The sequence below is a fragment of the Anastrepha obliqua genome, chromosome 4, assembly GCF_027943255.1.
Source record: "Anastrepha obliqua isolate idAnaObli1 chromosome 4, idAnaObli1_1.0, whole genome shotgun sequence".
NCBI lineage: Eukaryota > Metazoa > Arthropoda > Insecta > Diptera > Tephritidae > Anastrepha > Anastrepha obliqua.
Genome location: NC_072895.1, coordinates 31,509,490 through 31,522,868, shown reverse-complemented (window position 1 = coordinate 31,522,868; position 13,379 = coordinate 31,509,490). Strand labels below are relative to the sequence as shown.

Here is a 13,379-nt window from a genome sequence, read left to right as displayed (position 1 = left end):
GCCAGCGAGAGAATACCGCATGACCGACAATGCTTTACTGCTCATTGTGGCTAATTTCGAAAGACAGCAATAAGTTTACATAACTATGAATGCATCTCAAATATCAAAACTCATTATAACCCAAGCTTACCTAATCCAAACTGACCAACCGAAGCTTGCATGACACAGCAGAACCGTTTGCAATTTCCTGGTAAACATGTACAATTTAAGAGTTTGAAAAATCATTACTCTTGAATGATCAAGACCTATTAAAACTTAGCATAAGTGCACCTAACCTAACCTAAACTAACCTTAGCTTCAATAAGTCATACCTATGAACGATAAATAATCCAAAGGTTTTATACTGGGTTGGCGAATAAATTCAAAGCGTTTTATATTTTCTTTTAGTTTACAATGATTTATTTGTTGCTTGTCAAAGTGTAAATATTCATTCGATAAACTCTTTTTGCTCTGCAAAACCATTTTAATGCATTTTTGAGTTATTTAATTTTTGATTAGTTTTGAGGCTCAAAAATGGAATAATCAGAAGGCAGAAATCAACATTTTTGACACCTGCTCTTGTTTGTCTTTTCAGCGAGGTCAAAAAGCAGCTAAGTCCGGGACATTTATGACGTGTATGGAGAAGGTGTCATAGGTGAGTCTACAGCACGAAAATGGAAATGCAAAGTTCAAAAACGATGACTTTGAGGTCGAAGACATGTTCCATAGCGGAAGGTCTTCTGAATTCCATGAAGAACGTCTCAAATTACTTTTTAAAGAACAGAGGAACGGTCGCGAAACCAGTTGTAGACGGAAAAAATGAACTGCGATCATAAGACGATTCTCACTCATCTGCCTTCAATGGGATTTTCCGAAAAATGGGGAACCTGGGAGCCTGAATACGTCACGAGCTCAACGAAAAAAAAAACAAAGAAAGTCGCGTTCAAATTGCTTCTAAGCATCACGCCCGCCATCAAACTACAGGCGATTACAAACAGCGTTTTTTGTACCGCATCATCACGGAAAATGAGAAGTGGTGTCTATACATCAATGTGAAGCAAAGAAAGGAATGGGTGGCTCCAAAGCCGAGAGTCAAACCGGACCTTTATCCAAAGCAGATCATGATATGTGTTTGGTGGGACTGGGAGGGCATGGTGTACTGTGGAATGCTCTAAAAGAATGCCACGGTCAACAAGGAGCTCTACATTACCCAGTTATACTGCGTAAATGAGGCTCTTCTTCTTCTTGATTGGCGTGATAATCGCTTACGCGATTTTGGCCGAGTCTAACAAAGCGCGCCAATCGTTTCTTTCTCGTGCTAACTGGCGCCAGTTGGTTACACCAAGTGAAGCCAAGTTCTTCTCCCCCTGATCTTTCCAACGCAAAGGAGGCCTTCCTTTTCCTCTGCCACCACCAGCTGGTCCGGCATCGAATACTTTACGAGCCGGAGCGTTTGTATCGTTTCGAACGACATGATCCAGCCAACGTAGTCGCTGGATCTTTATTCGCTGCGCTATGTCTATGTCGTCGTAAATGAGGCTATTCGACTGAAAAGACCTGATCGACATGGTCAAACCATACTTCTTCACGACAACGCTAGGCCCCATGTAGCGTAAGTCATTCAAGCTGCACTCCAGGAGCTCGAATGGGAAGTCCTGCAGCATCCGCTGTGTTCTCCGGACCTTACACCGATCGATTACCAAATTTTTCGCTCTCTGTCAAACCATATGAAGGGCGTTACCTTCGATAACAAAGAGGTACTTAAAAACTGAAAACTGGCTTACTAATTTCTTGACACAAGACCGGAAGATTTTGCGATTTTTAGTGGAAAGGCATCAACAAATTGGTCGAGAGGTAGGAAGATGAAAAGATCACAGTTTGGTGCAGTTTATGGGCTGGAGGTATCGTTGGACCGTACTTCTTCAAAGATACTGCGAGTCGTAACGTAACTGTGAATGGTGAGCGCTACCGTGAAATGATATCCAACTTTGTTTTGCCCAAAATACAAGAGCTTGACTGGCATGACATCTGGTTTCAGCAAGGCGGTGCCACATGCCACACAGCACGCGTAACAATGGACTTGTTGAGAGGCGAGTTCGGTGAACATTTTATTTTACGTTCGGGACCTGTCAATTGGCCACCCAGATCGTGCGCTTTACCGCCTTTAGATTATTTTTTGTGGGGCTATGCTACAGCTCAGGTCTATTCAGACAAGCCTGCTGCAATTAACGCATTGGCAGACAACATTAAAGCATTTATATGTGAGATACCGGCCGAAACATTGGGAAGAGTATGCCAAAATTGGATTAAGCGGATGGACCATTTGAAGCGCAGTCGCGCTCAACATTTGCATGAAATAATCTTTAAACATTAAATTGTATGGACTGTACTCGTACTATGGATTTAAATAAAAATTGCATGCATTTTTATGAATTTTACGAGTGTTTTTTTTGAAAAACTTTCCTATAGCTCTTAAAAAACCACCCTTTAGAAAATGTGACATTTTATAAAATATTTTTAAAATGTTCACACAACCAAAGACTTGCATTTGCTTAGTTTGTAGTATTAAAGGAGGCATAAATAAATTGCCAACAAGTCCTTGTATCACAAATTATTTAACGCAGTGTAAAATGTTTTTTGTTTTTTTTTTTTTTTGTGGCAAGGAAACTGCGTTGACAAATATTAGCCAGTGATGTGCACCAAAAAGGCGTTTAAATATCTGTAACTTATTTGCTAGTCCGCTTGTGTGTCTTCTGATTTAGTGTCGATAAATTTTAATTAACATTTCATTGCTTAGGGTAGAGTTACATAACTTTATTTGCCGCATGGGATTAAGGCAATACATTCAATGTATCCAGTCTGTGTTTCGACTATTTAGTACAAGAGTGGCATGTATGGTGTCGCAGTACGAACCTAGAGCTTGTTAGTGCGGTACATTATTCCACTAGCTTTGTGTATGAAATACATGCAGGTAAGTGTAAAAATAAATATATATAACTACATTCATAATAGTTGTAAACATCCTGCATTTTCAGTATGCACATACAGAAGGTGTTCTAAAGTTTTCTACACATATATCCCGTGTCAATAGTTTATCACTAAGCAATAAATATTGCTCTCTCTCTTTCTCTCTCTCTCCTGGCTTTGTTCCCTAAGCAGCAGGCGAGCATTTCAATAATAAAGCAAAAATATTATGCTGCTGCATAAGTAAGCCAGGTGTGATAAGGCCTTTCAACACATTCAGAAGGCAATAACGCAATAAAGATTGCGCAGTAAGTAAAACTGTTTTGTATAAATCCATTATTGCGGCATAATTCATATGCTGCCCTACTATTTTCTTTATGACATCAGACACACATCATCTCAACGGTAAACTGCAATACATACAAAATAAGGCTTTGAGACATAGACTCCACGCACGCATTTGATCGATGTTGCATAATTTAAAATGAAATTTATATATAGTAGTATTAAGAATAGGGCTCTACAGAAATATTTCAGTGATTATTTAGGTATACGCGGGCGGTTCAATAAGTACCCGTGTTTGATGACAGAGACGGGGAAGTTGGTGTGTCCATCGTGTGCTGTCATCCATCAGACGACGGTAGAACAAATTTCAGACTGATTGATAGGTTAGTTTGGAATTGGCAGTTATTTGAGTAAGACGAGTTTCGTGATTTTCGCTAGGATGAAAACAAGCACTTTTCAGTAACTCCCTTTTTGTTTCTGGATGGAAAAGCATGCGAGGAAATGAAGATACAGTTGGATGCTGTCTATGGGGACGTTTCCCATCTATGACCAAAATTAGATATTGGTTCAACGAATTTAAACGTGTGCGAACATCCCTTTTTGATGGGAAGTGACCAGGACGTCCGTCAGACGTGGCCACTGACGATATCATTCAAAAAGTCTACGACATGATTCTCAGTGATCGACGAACGAAAGTGCGCAAAGTAACAGAGGACATAAGTGTGTCGATCGGAATGGAAATTAGTAGTTTGCATGATAAGTTGGCGATGAAAAAATTGTCGGTCCGATGTGTGACGCGACCGCTCACGGTTGTGGTTGTTAGCTTCGAAGCAGTGTTTGGAGCAATTTAAGTGAGATCCGCAGAAATTTTTGCATCGATTTATCACCGTTGATGAAACCTAAATTCATCATTATAGACCAGAAACTAAGCAACAACCCAAACAATGGATTTCCCCCGTTGAATCTGCTCCAAACAGAGCGAAGACAGTCCCATCGGCCTAAAAAAGGTCATGGCAACAATTTTTGGGGAAGCGAACTGCGTTATTCTCATACATTTTTTAGAAAAAGAAAGAACGATCAATGGACTATACTGGAGTGAGTTATTGGACCGCTTTCACAAAAAATTGAAGGCGACACGGCCGCATTTGGCGAAAAAGAAGTGCTATTTTACCACGATAACCCACCAGCACATTCATCCGTGATTGGCGCCGCCAAACTGCATGAATTGTGTTATGAGCTGCTGCCAGGTGTGAGAGGCCAGCTCTTGCAATAAATAACACCCCGATTAAATACTTGAGTATGCATGCCAGCGCAGATGACACCTTCGAACAAGAAATTGCTCACCGAATTCAATGTGGATGGCACAGCTGGAGAGCAGATTCCAGTGTCTTGTGTGACAACAAAATTTGACAAAAATTAAAAGGTAAAGTCTACAAAAGCATGATCAGGCCGGCAATGACATATGCGTCTGAGTGCGAGGATGTACCACGTAAACTAGAGCTGAAACTGCACGCAGCAAAAATGCGGATGCTGAGGTGGGCCAGCGGCTGGATACACTGCTGTAAAAGATTCAAAACACCTTTATTCTTGGCAGTAATAAAGTTGCGCCTATCAGCACTAAGCACCAAGAAAACCACCCACGCTAGAGCGGTCATGTAATGAGAAGACCAGAGGATCACGCAGTAAGGCAAGTGTTGCAGATGAAGGTAGCGAAAAGAGGACCCGGTAGAGCATCGAAAACCTGAAAAAACACCATTGAAAACGATATGCGAGAAGAAAAGAAGACTCTGCTCCTCGTGGCCTGGAGATTTCGCACAAGGAGAGCCGACCTGAGTTAGAATAAGGTTGGGTTAAAGAAGAAGAAGTTGCAAGTTGCAAGTGACTACAAAATGTCGTTTATGTTGGAATTTTTTTTATTTATTTTTTTTTTGTTTTGTTAGCGGTGTTAGGCTTTTTCTTCGAAAAAAATTCAGGCATTTGCTGTGTGAGAAGGAAAAACCGTGACTCCTCAGCGAACCGCGCGAAGTCCTTTCTCTAGAGAGACTAGAGAGACGCCTTATATGAAGTTGAATTCAGAAGATTATTTTTGCCGGCATATTGAATCCACCGATTTGAATTTTGAAAAATTAACTGCAGATTCGTAACCAGAAATTTCAAAAGCACTTTTGTGCAAAATTTCTTTTTAAACCTTCCAATTTGTTGGTAATTTTCGCCACTTTTGGAGAATTTCAGGTGGTATATAAGAATAACTTTAACCCGCCGTTGGACACCTGATTTAAAACCTTCGGTTGAGCACCCGGGTCTGGCCTTTTTTCGCCTTGTTTGAGGACCTTTATTAAAAGATTATATCAATAAATTGATAGAAAATTAAGTTCTAGAAAGCTACCAGGAAGCTCAAGTTATTAGTTGTACTAGAAATATATGGAAGTGAAAAAGGCCAGACTGGCCACACCCGGCGGTCCAGAGGAGTATTAAAGTTAATTTAAATACTTGGAATGTTTAAGTGGAAATAATTATAAATTCCGTTTTAAAGTTAACGTTCCTGCAGACATACACCCCCACTCTTGGCTCCTTCCTCGTGAGAGTAACCAGATAGTTTGTGAAAAGATACAAATTTAAACAAATTTAACAGAGTTTTACTTGTCGCTAGTTGGGCTTGCACTCACAAGCTTCGGGCAAACTGCGCGCATCGTCACGCACAAGGCCACTCGTTTGTCTTTAACTAAATTAATTAATATGTTCAAGCTTAGACTCACGAGCGTACAGTTATGCTTCCTACATAGCTGCACTTGTTGTTACTTTTTATTTATTACTCTCAACTTGGGTCAGCATTTTATGCACATCAAATATTTTCAAATATTCAAAGCACTTAAGACGGTAGCACATTTATCAGAAGTGTAGTGACAACAAAAAAAAAAAAACAACAATATAAGCACACAAACCACTTTTCCAACTAAAAATGTGCTTGTATAGGTGCAGAAGTATACACAAGTACCTGGACGTTTGTGTGTACGCTGATGTCGCAGCGTCACTCGAACAACTCAGCTGAGCTGGGATGTTACGTATACGCCAGGGTGTGCAAAATATTGCATTCTTATTTGGCGGCGTGGTGTTGTAGCATTGTTGAGCGTTTCTTTCGATCCACCCAACTAATTTATATAAGTACCTAGTATTAGTATGTTTTGCTGTAAGTATAAATATTTGAAACGGCTATAGAATACTTTATTTCACATACTTTTCTGTTGCTACTTTCTGTTGTATGTATCCGGCTCATGTTTGCGTACGACTTACTATGGATTGCTTGCTTTTCTACCAACTTCTTCGCTCGCTCAGCATATTTACAGAAAGCTGGCGTACCTGTACCACACGTACAGGGTGTTCGGTGGTAGAATTAGGTTTTATATTTAAATCTTCTACCTAACTGCTAGGCGTATGAGCGAGGCGGGAAGCGCGTTAGTCTTGTTATTCTTATGAGCTATTTCTTCACAATGTCGCAATGAACGGATTAATAACGTGCATTCGCAAACGGAGCGTATTTCATAGTCATATTTTGCCAATACTCGACTCTGTAAATCGTAAAATTAATTGGATGGTGAGCACCAAACTCGAAGATCCGGAGTATGCAGTTGACGCTCGTTTGCGCTCGCATTTACATCAACAAATGCAGATGAAGTTAAACTAGCTTCAGCAAGAGTCTGCAAACGTAAGACTAAAAATTAATATTTAAAATACGGCGTCTAAGCATATCAAAACTAACAACGCCGCGTTGCTTACAATTGGAAAAAAACCAATACTGACATATACAGTTTTTGCTATTTGGGAAGCATCATCTTCATAGACGGTGGCACAAAAAGTGACATTTACAACCGAATTAATAAAGCACGTAACGCATTTGCCAAGCATCGAAGTATATGGCGCTCCAACAACACCAAAAGTAGCACAAAACTTAAAATTTTTAACGCGCGTGTCAAATCCGTGCTGAAACTTGGCTTTTGACATCGTCCACGAACGCAAACCTGCAAGCGTTTATAAACAGGTATTGGCGTAATATATTTAACACATGGCGGCCAAAAGTAATATCGAACGAGAAACTATGAAGAATTATAGGCCACAGAAGCATTCACAATAAAATAAGGAAGAGAAAATATGGTTGGGTAGGGCATACTCTGCGAAAGCCTTATGATGAAACACCGCTTGCCGCCTTGACTTGGATACGGCAAGGAACGAGGAGAAGAGGTAGAGCACTGATGATTCGGCAAAGGACTAATCGCACTGAAATCGGAAAATCGTTTAATGAGCTGGGACCTGTGACTAGAAATAAAAGTGCTTGGAAACGTTCCTAAAGAAGTATGAAATAAATGATAGTAATAATGGGAGGCCGCCGTAGCCGAATGGGTTGGTACGTGATTACCATTCGGAATTCACAGAGTGAACGTTGGTTCGAATCTCGGTGAAACATCAAAATTAAGAAAAACGTTTTTCCAATAGCGGTCGACCCTCGGCAGACAATGGCAAACCTCCGAGTGTATTTCTGCCATGAAAAGGCTCCTCATAAATGGCGACCTTTCTCCTAAAACTCAGCACAAAGGACCTGAGAGTACTGGTGGGTGTAATCACAGGGCACAACGTCTGTGATCAGCATATGGCTGCCATGGGGGTCGCAAACAGCCCGATATGCCTATTATGTCTTGAGAATGACGACACTGCAGAACATTTTCTCTGTAGCTGTTCTGCATTTTCCAGAATCAGACGTAGGATATTGGGTTGCGATACACTGAGTATGTCTAAAGTTCATACTCTTCCTCTTTCGGATCTCTTAATATCTATCAATGAATCCAAGAGATTTGTGAAAGAACGACCTCAAGACTGCACTGAAGGCCTGGAGAACGCGAAACATACCTCAAAGATTGTTCAAGAATTTAAGAAGAAGCTCAATTCTGACGCAAGACAAAATAGGCTTGTACTTATATGGGTTCCTGGACACTCCGGTGTTCAAGGAAACGAAATCCCCGATGAATTGGCCAACCGCGGATCAGCGGTTCCACCACAAGGACCAGAACCAATAATCGGAATCAGTTACACAGGAATCATGAATTGGATCAGCGATTATATAGGCAATCTACATAAAGAGCGATGGTCCGGTCCAGAATGCTGCAGAAGTGAAAAGTGTTTTGTGACAAGTCCGAACAGAAAACTGTCAAACTTTCTACTAAAACTTAGAAGGAAAGACGTTCGGTTGATGGTCGGTATCTTTATAGGACACAACCCATGGGGGCAGCATATGACCACCATTGGAATCATTGAGGACCCAGTGTGCCTGTCGTGCTTGGTGGAGGTGGATATCACTGAGCACTTTCTTTGTGAGTGTCCTGCCTTTGCTAGAGCATGTCTACGAGTTTTGAGTTCCGATGTCATTCGTTCTCTAAAACTGGAGGATATCTACAGATTTGCCAAAGAATCTGGAAAATTCCCACAGGACTAACTATCTTTATCTCTATCTCTATCTCTATCTCTATCTCTATCTCTATCTCTATCTCTATCTCTATCTCTATCTCTATCTCTATCTCTATCTCTATCTCTATCTCTATCTCTATCTCTATCTCTATCTCTATCTCTATCTCTATCTCTATCTCTATCTCTATCTCTATCTCTATCTCTATCTCTATCTCTATCTCTATCTCTATCTCTATCTCTATCTCTATCTCTATCTCTATCTCTATCTCTATCTCTATCTCTATCTCTATCTCTATCTCTATCTCTATCTCTATCTCTATCTCTATCTCTATCTCTATCTCTATCTCTATCTCTATCTCTATCTCTATCTCTATCTCTATCTCTATCTCTATCTCTATCTCTATCTCTATCTCTATCTCTATCTCTATCTCTATCTCTATCTCTATCTCTATCTCTATCTCTATCTCTATCTCTATCTCTATCTCTATCTCTATCTCTATCTCTATCTCTATCTCTATCTCTATCTCTATCTCTATCTCTATCTCTATCTCTATCTCTATCTCTATCTCTATCTCTATCTCTATCTCTATCTCTATCTCTATCTCTATCTCTATCTCTATCTCTATCTCTATCTCTATCTCTATCTCTATCTCTATCTCTATCTCTATCTCTATCTCTATCTCTATCTCTATCTCTATCTCTATCTCTATCTCTATCTCTATCTCTATCTCTATCTCTATCTCTATCTCTATCTCTATCTCTATCTCTATCTCTATCTCTATCTCTATCTCTATCTCTATCTCTATCTCTATCTCTATCTCTATCTCTATCTCTATCTCTATCTCTATCTCTAACTCTATCTCTATCTCTATCTCTATCTCTATCTCTATCTCTATCTCTATCTCTATCTCTATCTCTATCTCTATCTCTATCTCTATCTCTATCTCTATCTCTATCTCTATCTCTATCTCTATCTCTATCTCTATCTCTATCTCTACCTCTATCTCTGTCTCTATCCTTTCCTATCTCTTTCTCTGATATTTTTCTCCTTCCCTCCTTGACTATCTACCCTCTTTGCAGAGCTTTAAATACAATGGGCTTTTTAGCCTGAGTGTTTTAGCAGCCACCAAATCTCTTGGTGCTTCTTGGCTCGACCTTTTCAAATTTCAATTTCACCTCAAGACCTACATCTTACCACCCACTCTTTGCCTTTCTCATCTCTATTCTGTTTACTGAAATCTATCTAGGTGTAGTACAATGGTCTACTGACTGAGTGCTTGGACTTGCCCAACCTTCCACAAATCTAATCTAATCTAATCTACGTCTTTCGAATGGTAGTCACGCACCAACCCATTTGGCTTCGGTGGTCGCCAACACTGAAACCCAGTACTTCAGTGAAAATATTGCTTGCACTGCCCAATGAGATGCCTAGGGCTGCTACTAAATCTCTCTCAGTCATTCGACGATTTTCCGATGCGACATCCTGTAATATTTCTACGATTTCTGGTGTTGTTACTGTTTTTGGACGCCCTTGATGAACTAGAGAGTGTACCAACATAACAACAAAAAAATTGGGCTAGTAACAACGCCCTCTCTTATCAAACCGCTAAACTTATTGCATGACCTACTAAATTTTCAACACTACTAATTCTTTTTAAATTTAGTCTTCAATTCCTCATTCTGCCAGCGTGCACCCTGTACGAATATCTATTACAAGTATATTACGACTCTTCCTTTCACATTAGCTACGTTGCCTCTTTCACTTTCTACCCCATTTCGTCCCCTAACACACCTGAGATTTTCAGTGTATTGTACGTGCATTAGAATATTTTCACTAAGATTTACTACAAAATAAGATACAGAAAAATGTAGCGCCATTGTGTATTCGTGCGCTTATATTTTTTTACCTTTTTATTTCACTTTTTTTTATCATAATTTTTTTCCCATTTTAAGCTGAGAATTCTTGTTTGCGCGGAAATCTCTGAGGATTTACCTAAATATAGGAAACATAAACGCAAGGGAAATACTAAAGGAAAACATATCAGTGTTAAAATTTAAGTGTAAATGCTTGGCGTGCGTAGCGAAGGAGTAGTGCGTAAGCAATGCTTGCGTGTGTGGGCAATGCGTGAGGCGAGAGATACAGTAAGGTTACGCGCTGCTGGTAGTAATCGTACGCCATAAATGTGTGTGTGTGTGTGTATCCACCTGTGAGCGCAAACATAGAATGATTCAGTAGATGTGAATTTTCACAGTATGAAAAGCGTGCGTGTAATGCTGTATATAAACGTGAAAGTGTTTGTGTATTTAAGTTTTATTTTTTGTGTTTATGTTTTGCTTGTGCACGCGATACGGCGGTCACAAGTCACAGTTTCAATAGCTGGATTTCCACTTTCCCCTACCTACATAGCCCATACACCAAAGGCAGCGACTACCAAGTCTTTTCCCTACACGCACACACACCCACACACACGTTCGCTGTGCGCTCGCCTCGCCGCCTTGGTCACAGTCCGTGAATTCACGATTGACTTGTAGTTTATGTCTGTTGTGTCTACGCTGCCTGCTGTGCGTATTTGTGCTTGTTGTTGTTGTTGTTGTTGTTGTCGCTTATTGTGTTGGTCGCAAATCATTTTGTTTGTTTTTGTCTACCCTGTGGAATGTGTGGGTGGGTGAGTGTGCGACCTGCATACAAATTATAGTTGGAATAATAAAAGGGCTTTGACTTTGGGTATTTCTTCATATATTTTTTTTTATTTGTTTTCGTTTGCAGGTATTAGGGGGAAAGACGCGCTCCGAAGCAATTGTTTCTGGTGGAAAATACTACAGAGAAATTTTGCTGAAAAGTAGTAAAATTAAAATCAACGCAACGAAATAAAAATCGCTAGAGCATAGAGGCATAGGGAAGCTTAGGGAAGGGATGGTAGTTTGTGTTGGCTTTTTGTTTTGTTTTTCCACTGAGTGCGGAAGGAGCGAGGTTATTGGATTTCGGTATAACTCAGCATGCATGGCTGTGTGTGCGTGCATTCCATGTGTACGTTTATTTCTTGTGTTCACCGACTTTTGATTGTTGCCTATCGTAGCCTGCCGCTTTCAAGGCAAACACTCACCTGCTGAATTTTAGGTCCGTTGTCTGGCTGCCAATGTTTTTGAATTGCTTTTATTACTTTTACTAGCGCAATATTACTTAAGAGGCTTTCACTATAAATAGGATTTTCTTATAATACATTTTTGTTACAAATTTGCCTGTTGGATTTTGATTTTGCTTGTTTTTAGTTTTACTTTTTATTTTTATTTTAGTTTTTCCAATTTTCTCCATATATTAAATATATATAAATATTTGATTTTGTTTTGTTTTTGCTTAATTTTACTCAATTCCTGGACTTTAGGCTGCGGTTCGTTTGCTTGTAACCGCCAAGCGCACACACACACACACACACACACTCACGCACCCGCACAATTATCCAACACTTCAATTTGCATACGTCTGTGATTGCATTAGCCACTTAATTGCGTTAAACCGTCACTTCGTCGTACACTCGCCCGCAAAATGGATAGATTTCATCTACACTACAACTTTTTTCCAGTTTTCACACATTTTGCATTTTTTGTTTTCTTCTTTTTTGTTACGTGTAACCAAAGCTCGCAAAACACAACCGAAAAGTGCATGAAATGAAATGGAAATGCCACCAAATACTATGAAAACACAATAAATATACTTGTTTTTGTGTGCGACCGAGCGAGCAAGCGTCCATCCAAGCGACCGTAGATATGATTTGGCTTGCGGCAAATTTTCTTAGCGATTTATTCACCTCAACTCGCGCCGAACGTCAGACCAACTGTTCGACTACTCAATTCAACAGTGCGTCTGTGCTGTTGGTGTTGTCGTTGCCATTGTCCATGTTGATGTTGCCATTGTTGAGCAAGTTATAGGCAGGCAGTATGGCCAAAATGACAGCTAGTGACACACACGAACACACACGAACACACCTACATCTGTGCTTTATTGATATCAGCTGTTTTCGGCTGTGTGTAGAGTTTCACTTATGGCGCAGTCGCACACTAGCGTCAAATTCTCTTTAACTCCAATCAGCGGATAGCGCGTTTTCAAGAGATTTTCACACCAAATTCGAAATTTCAAAAATTTACTCTTACTTCACTTCGAATAGGCTCTCACGCAAGTCTCCAAATATATGTATGTATGTAGGCACATAAATAAACGCACAATTTCGAAATCGACTCTTCATGTTCGCGGCACATTTGTTGCTCGCCTAGCCGCTTGGCGAAACTTTTCATTTCAGTGCTTACTATCGACAAGTAATTATCGTTTGCAGCAGGGGCTTTTAGCGTGGCTGATATGACCGAGTGATTGCTAAAACACATGCACACAATTCCCACACATATAAGCACACATGCACATGCAATGTGTGTTAGTAGTTTGTTTATCTTCGTTGCCACAGCTGCCAGCATTTTTTTGCGCTTAAATCATCGGCTGTGCTGGGGTACCTGCGCTCACTTCTTTTTGGTTTGTTGTATTCTTCGTGTTTATTGTCACTTGTAATCAGCAATTGTTAGTGTTATTAGGTTTGGCGCGTGTCCCGCTGTGAGATAATTATTAACTATGATCGAATTATGAACACATTGCGCGATGTATGGGTGCCCAACCTCAAAAACGGGGATATATATTTTTCGAAATTTTGCCG

General features: G+C 40.1%; 1 protein-coding gene across 1 annotated transcript in view; it reads right to left on the bottom strand.

The window, feature by feature from the left end:
- The window catches only part of LOC129245729 (5-hydroxytryptamine receptor 2B), a 94,015-nt gene extending 81,597 nt beyond the window's left edge, over nt 1–12,418 (bottom strand). Inside the window, exon 1 of the mRNA XM_054884070.1 lies at nt 11,787–12,418. The gene's annotated coding sequence lies outside the window, so the exon portion shown is untranslated. The remainder of the gene's footprint in view (nt 1–11,786) is intronic.
- Nucleotides 12,419–13,379: the final 961 nt, after the last annotated feature.